Genomic DNA, 6,037 nt, shown 5'->3' with positions numbered 1-6,037 from the left:
AAAGAGAGACGGATATCATTCCGGCCACCCGGCCATGAACCTACTTGCTTCTATGGCATTGAGAGAAAATGGAAGAGGACGTCGATTATATCGGCACTGCAAGCCAGAAAGTTATTGCAAAGAAATGATAGGACCGCATATGTAGTATACATGAACCAGAGTGAGGAATCCAAGGTGAGTATTGACGACGTGCTAGTCGTGCGATAATATAAATATATTTTTGCTGATGCTTTACCAGGAATACCATTAGATCGACAACTAAAATTCACGATCGATCTCGAGCCCGAAACCGCACCGACTTCAAAAGTACCTTATAGGATGGCACCAGCAGAATTGCAGGAATTGAAATTGCAGCTGCAAGAACTACTGGACATGGGTTTTATTCGACCTAGTGTTTCCCCGTGGGGAGCACAAGGTCTCTTCATTAAGAAGAAGGATGGCAGTTTGAGGTTATGCATCGATCATCGAGAACTAGATAAGGTAACGTTATCATTTTGGACTAACGAATGCCCCTACCGTGTTCATGGACCTCCTGAACCGAGTATTCCACGACTATCTGGATAAGTTTGTGTTAGTCTTTACATATGACATTTTCATTTACTCGATGAGTACACAAGAACACGAAGAACATCTAAGGATCATATTGGAAAAGTTACGAACAGAGAAGCTTTAAGCTAAATTTAGCAAATGCGAGTTTTGGCTTGAGGAAGCAATTTTTTAGGCCATTCATTTCTACGAGAGGAATCAAGGTAGACCCAACAAAAGTTCAAGCGGTACAAGAATGGAGGTCAGCGACCCGTTTGATGCTTCGATTTGATAATGCGTATATGTTCAAGTTTTCATTTTTCTTGAATTCACAACCAGATCCGTGAATTCACATTTAAATGTTCTTGAATTCACGACCTGATCTAGGAATTCACAACCAGATCTATGAATTCACAACTAAATATTCTTGAATTCACAACCAAGTCTATTGCTGGTTGTGAATTAAAATTTTAAAAAATCTAAATCCACAACTAGTTGTTGTGGTTGTGAATTCAAATTTTAAAATTCAAATTCACAATTACTTGAATTCACAACCAAAATTAGAATTCACAACCAGTTTGATGAATTCACGACTGAATAGTCTGAATTGCTAGTGTTGGTTGTGAATTTGAGTTTTAAAACTCGAATTCACAACTATTTGTTTTGGTTGTGAATTCAAACTTTAAAATTCAAATTTACGATTACTTGAATTCACAACCAAAAGCTCGAATTTACAACTACTTATTTTTGTTGTAAATTTAAACTTTAAAATTTAAATTTACGATTACCTGAATTCACAATCAAAAATTCACAACAAAAATAAATCCTGGTTGTGAATTCGAGTTTTAAAACTTGAATTCACAACTAGTTGTTTTGTTTGTGAATTCTAGAATTGCTAGTGTTAGTTGTGAATTCGAGTTTTAAATTTCGAATTCACAACCAACTCTATTGCTAGTTGTAAATTCACAACTAATGTTTTTAGTTGTGAATTCAAACTTTAAAACTCAAATTCACAGCTACTTGAATTTGACTCAACCTAAAACACCTCTAGATTGACTTGCAATAGGACAAGGACACTCTAGCAATGGTAAGTTAACCCAAAGTCGTCTCTCAAGGAAGATTTTAAAGGGCTTCTAATTGTATCACAAGAAAGCGGTAAAGGTTTGGATTGAAAACTTGTAAAATTAAACTAAAGCTTGGAAATTAAACTTAACTTGAAACTTAAACTTAAGAATTATCTAGGCGGAAAAGAATTAACTAATGCTTGTAATTTAAACTTAACTAAAAACTTAATCTTAAAATTAACTAGGCAGAAAAGAATTAAACTAATGCTTGTGCGAAAATTAACCATTAAAACCCTAGGCAGAATTAAAAGCATAAAGTAAAGGAATTAACTAGGCGAGTTGAATTTAAACGCTACTACGCTAAGAATTTAAATACTTGTAAATTAAAGGCTTCTAATCTAACTTGGCAGAAACGAAATTGCATAATTGAAAGAAAAACATAATTAAAGTAAAAGCAAGAAATTAACGTAAATAAAATAAATACTGAAATCGTCGAGAAGCAAATCTGTCACTTGATTACAACTCGAATGAAGAACTAACTAAAGCTGAATTGAAAGCTAACTAAGAACTAACTAAAGCTCGAAACTGAAGAACTATCTATGAAAAATGAGAATTAAACTAAAGATTGTTTTAATTGCCTAAGGTCTAAGCTATTCTTGGAACGAAGGCTAAAAGATTATTTTTCATGAAGAACATTGAGCCCTATATATAGACTATTGATCAACACTAAAAACCCTCAAAATAGCCCATCAAAACTGGGCTTAAAAGATAAGTATCAAGCAGCGTGCACGCACAGGGGACTTCAGGATAACTTGCTCGGCAAGTCTTGGCAGCTCTGGCGAGTCTTGGCAGCTCTGGCGGTCATGGCAGAGCTGGAAGTCAGCTCTTGATAAGTAGTCAACTCTGTAGATATATCAGCTCTGTAGAAATAGTCAGCTCTGGAGAGTCGGCTCTGGAATTGTATCAGCTCTGGAGGAATAAATACCAGCTCTGCACACATGAATTCTAGCTCTAGCAAAGGAAGTCTGGAAAGTCTGCTCTGGTGACTGAGCTTCAGCTCTATCGAGTTCTAGCTCTGCTTTGGCAAATGAGTTCTGCTCTGGAGATGGTGAGCTCTGACTATGGAAGTCGGCTCTGTCTATGGCAATTCAGCTCTGTCGAGCTTGTCAGTTCTGGCGTGGGATTATCAGCTTTGCTCTGGCGCGGGCTTTTCAGCTCTGGGCACCAGTTTGCGCCAGAATACACAATTCTAATCCAAAATCTCTAGAATATCATTCTTTCTCCTATTATATCAAAATCTTCTGCAAAGCATAAAACAGACTCATAAACGCACCAAATTCCAGAATATTTAACTCAAACATGGCACAATCGAACCCCCAAAATACGAACAATTAAGCTTAAATCAGAATTCACAATCAAAATAAATTTTGGTTGTGAATTCACAACCAAAAAATTCTGGTTGTGAATTCCACTTGGTTGTGAAATGCGAAAAAATTTTAAAGGGTAGTGTTTGAAGGGGTAAAATGGTAAGTGGGTATTTTTAAAAAATTTTATCTTAGTGGCTAATTTTTAATTTTACTAAAGAAAAGTGGGTATTTTCAAAATCCACTCTATATATAAAGAGGTTGAAAGATAATGTGAGATTATGATTATAAAGGTGGTCACATTAGGGAATTCACTTCTAGCGGAGAATTAGGTTTGATCGTACTGAGGTTGTTAGGTCCAGAGGGTCTCGAATAGGTGTATGTGGGGGGAAATACACCTATGGGCTATTTTTCAAATCCTCAATCAGAGGGATCTCAGTCAGAGATCAAAATGAAACTTTGCATGCAAACACAGACTCCTGTTTTACTGAAAACAATTTTGACCAAACAGGATTGACGACTGATACTGAAAGCTCTTCAGTAAAGAGTTATCAGTTAAGTTGTTGGAACTTAACTGATGCACGTAAGGGCTTCAGTCGTGTTTGCTAAGATAGAGATGATAACACTCTTCCTGACTATCAAAAGATAGATCAGTCAGACTGATATCATACGCAGCGGAAATTAAACTTAGTTTCGCAATAGCCTTGGTGGAGCACGTTGTTGGTTGTTAGGTTACTCTTTGCAGTTAATCAGTGTTCATTTTATCATTTGTGTAACACCCCAAATATTTAGATTTATTATATAAGTTGAATTGTTAATATTTTACATGTTTTTTTCTTCTTATATATATATATATATAATATAAAGTCTAATTTCTTTATTTATAGGCCTTAATAATAATAATAATAATAATAATAATAATAATAATAATAATTAAAATGACATTAAGAATTGGATCATATTTTTTTTAATCTCGTTTAATTTTCAAACGTGAATTGTTATATGTATGGTAGAGATGTATCCAATATAAATCAATCATTAAAGAGTTTCATTCATTATACATATATATATATATGTAAATATATGTCACTTTTTTTAATTTATTTGTAGGAATTCTATTCAAACTACAGTTATTATCTACATTAACTTCTTTGTGGATACGTAGACATGAATAAATATATTCTTATATTATTAGATTATATTTTATCACTAAGGATATATATGCATGCCATTATTATATATACACTTATTTAATAGTAGTAGAACACGTAAGTGTATTGATATTTATACTAATAACTAATTTGATCATAAAAAAGTTAGATTGACATAAATAAATTTTTGGAGTCTAGCAAAGATTTGCCTACTGCTAATATATATATTTAGGAGCACACGACCATGATGGGGGGAGGAGCAAAACATCAGATTTATTTTTTTCCTTTCCCATAGCAGAGCTTAGTAAAATTTTTGTCTTTGTTTCGGGATATATGTTTTTGGGATTCCTTAAAATATTTCAAAGCAAGGTTAAGGTGAGGGATTATATGCTTGTGGTTATATTCATGTATGTTTTTATATGCTTTTATTTCATGTTTGATTATACTTGCTCAGCCATGTAGAAATACATGTTCAGAAAATCAGCCATGTTGAAATACATGTTCAGCCATGTAGAAATACATGTTCAGAATATCAGCCATGTTGAAATACATGTTCAGAATATTAGCCATGTTGAAATACATGTTCAGCCATGTAGAAATACATGTTCAGAATATCAGCCATGTTGAAATACATGTTCAGAATATTAGCCATGTTGAAATACATGTTCAGGGGCTCTCAGTTCGCCCATCAGATTTTCAGTTTATGTGTATGACAATGTGAATTATTTGCATGTTTAAGCGTATGTGAATATGTGCATGTTTCTTCACTGAGTATATTTTCAATATGCTCACCCCTTATCATCTCAGTTTTGCAGTTCTGGAGTCGAGGTGGCCATGGAAGTCGAGAATGACTAGAGATTTAGTATTTCCATAGAAATTTAAGTTGAAACATGTTACTTTTTAGTTTATCATTTTATTTCATGTTACTACTTTAGTTTTGACAAGTTGATTTTAAATTGGTTTAAACTTTTATAATTCGAGAAATTTTATTTTAACTATTAGTTCTTCAAAGTTTTTAGATTGAAAAGTTTATGAAAATTGGGGTGTTACATAGTGGTATCAGAGCGGGTCTACATTTCTGTAGACTCGTGTTTAAAAAAAAAATTGACTTTCAAAAGTTAAGTAAGCCTAGTCATTCGAAACTCATGCGCTGCATCGACTCCAAGGTATGTGTTTTAATTGTTCAAGTGTATGGCCGTTATGATGATTTACATGATATTTTTTTATGATGCTTTTATGTTCTAGTACTACTACGTTTAGATCCATTAGAAATATTTGGTTTTTATGAAATTGTTTAGATGACAAGAATGAAGCATGATTAGAAATTTCGGGGACGAAATTATTTTTTAAGTGGGATAGGTTGTAACACCCCAAATATTTAGATTTATTATATAAGTTGAATTGTTAATATTTTACATGTTTTTTTCTTCTTATATATATATATATATAATATAAAGTCTAATTTCTTTATTTATAGGCCTTAATAATAATAATAATTATAATAATAATAATTAAAATGACATTAAGAATTGGATCATATTTTTTTTTAATCTCGTTTAATTTTCAAACGTGAATTGTTATATGTATGGTAGAGATGTATCCAATATAAATCAATCATTAAAGAGTTTCATTCATTATACATATATATATATATGTAAATATGTCACTTTTTTTAATTTATTTGTAGGAATTCTATTCAAACTACAGTTATTATCTACATTAACTTCTTTGTGGATACGTAGACATGAATAAATATATTCTTATATTATTAGATTATATTTTATCACTAAGGATATATATGCATGCCATTATTATATATACACTTATTTAATAGTAGTAGAACACGTAAGTGTATTGATATTTATACTAATAACTAATTTGATCATAAAAAAGTTAGATTGACATAAATAAATTTTTGGAGTCTAGCAAAGAT

At 32.2% G+C, this 6,037-nt stretch overlaps 1 long non-coding RNA gene across 1 annotated transcript; it reads left to right on the top strand.

The window, feature by feature from the left end:
* Positions 1-4,399: 4,399 nt before the first annotated feature.
* LOC131003018 (uncharacterized) lies at positions 4,400-5,051 on the top strand. The gene is made up of 2 exons (XR_009094511.1): positions 4,400-4,479; positions 4,912-5,051. It is a non-coding gene; the product is annotated as an uncharacterized LOC131003018 (long non-coding RNA).
* The last annotated feature ends 986 nt before the right edge of the window (positions 5,052-6,037 follow it).

The sequence above is a fragment of the Salvia miltiorrhiza genome, unplaced genomic scaffold, assembly GCF_028751815.1.
Source record: "Salvia miltiorrhiza cultivar Shanhuang (shh) unplaced genomic scaffold, IMPLAD_Smil_shh fragScaff_scaffold_60_2, whole genome shotgun sequence".
NCBI classification, from domain to species: Eukaryota; Viridiplantae; Streptophyta; class Magnoliopsida; order Lamiales; family Lamiaceae; genus Salvia; species Salvia miltiorrhiza.
This window is presented reverse-complemented; position numbering and strand designations above follow the sequence as displayed.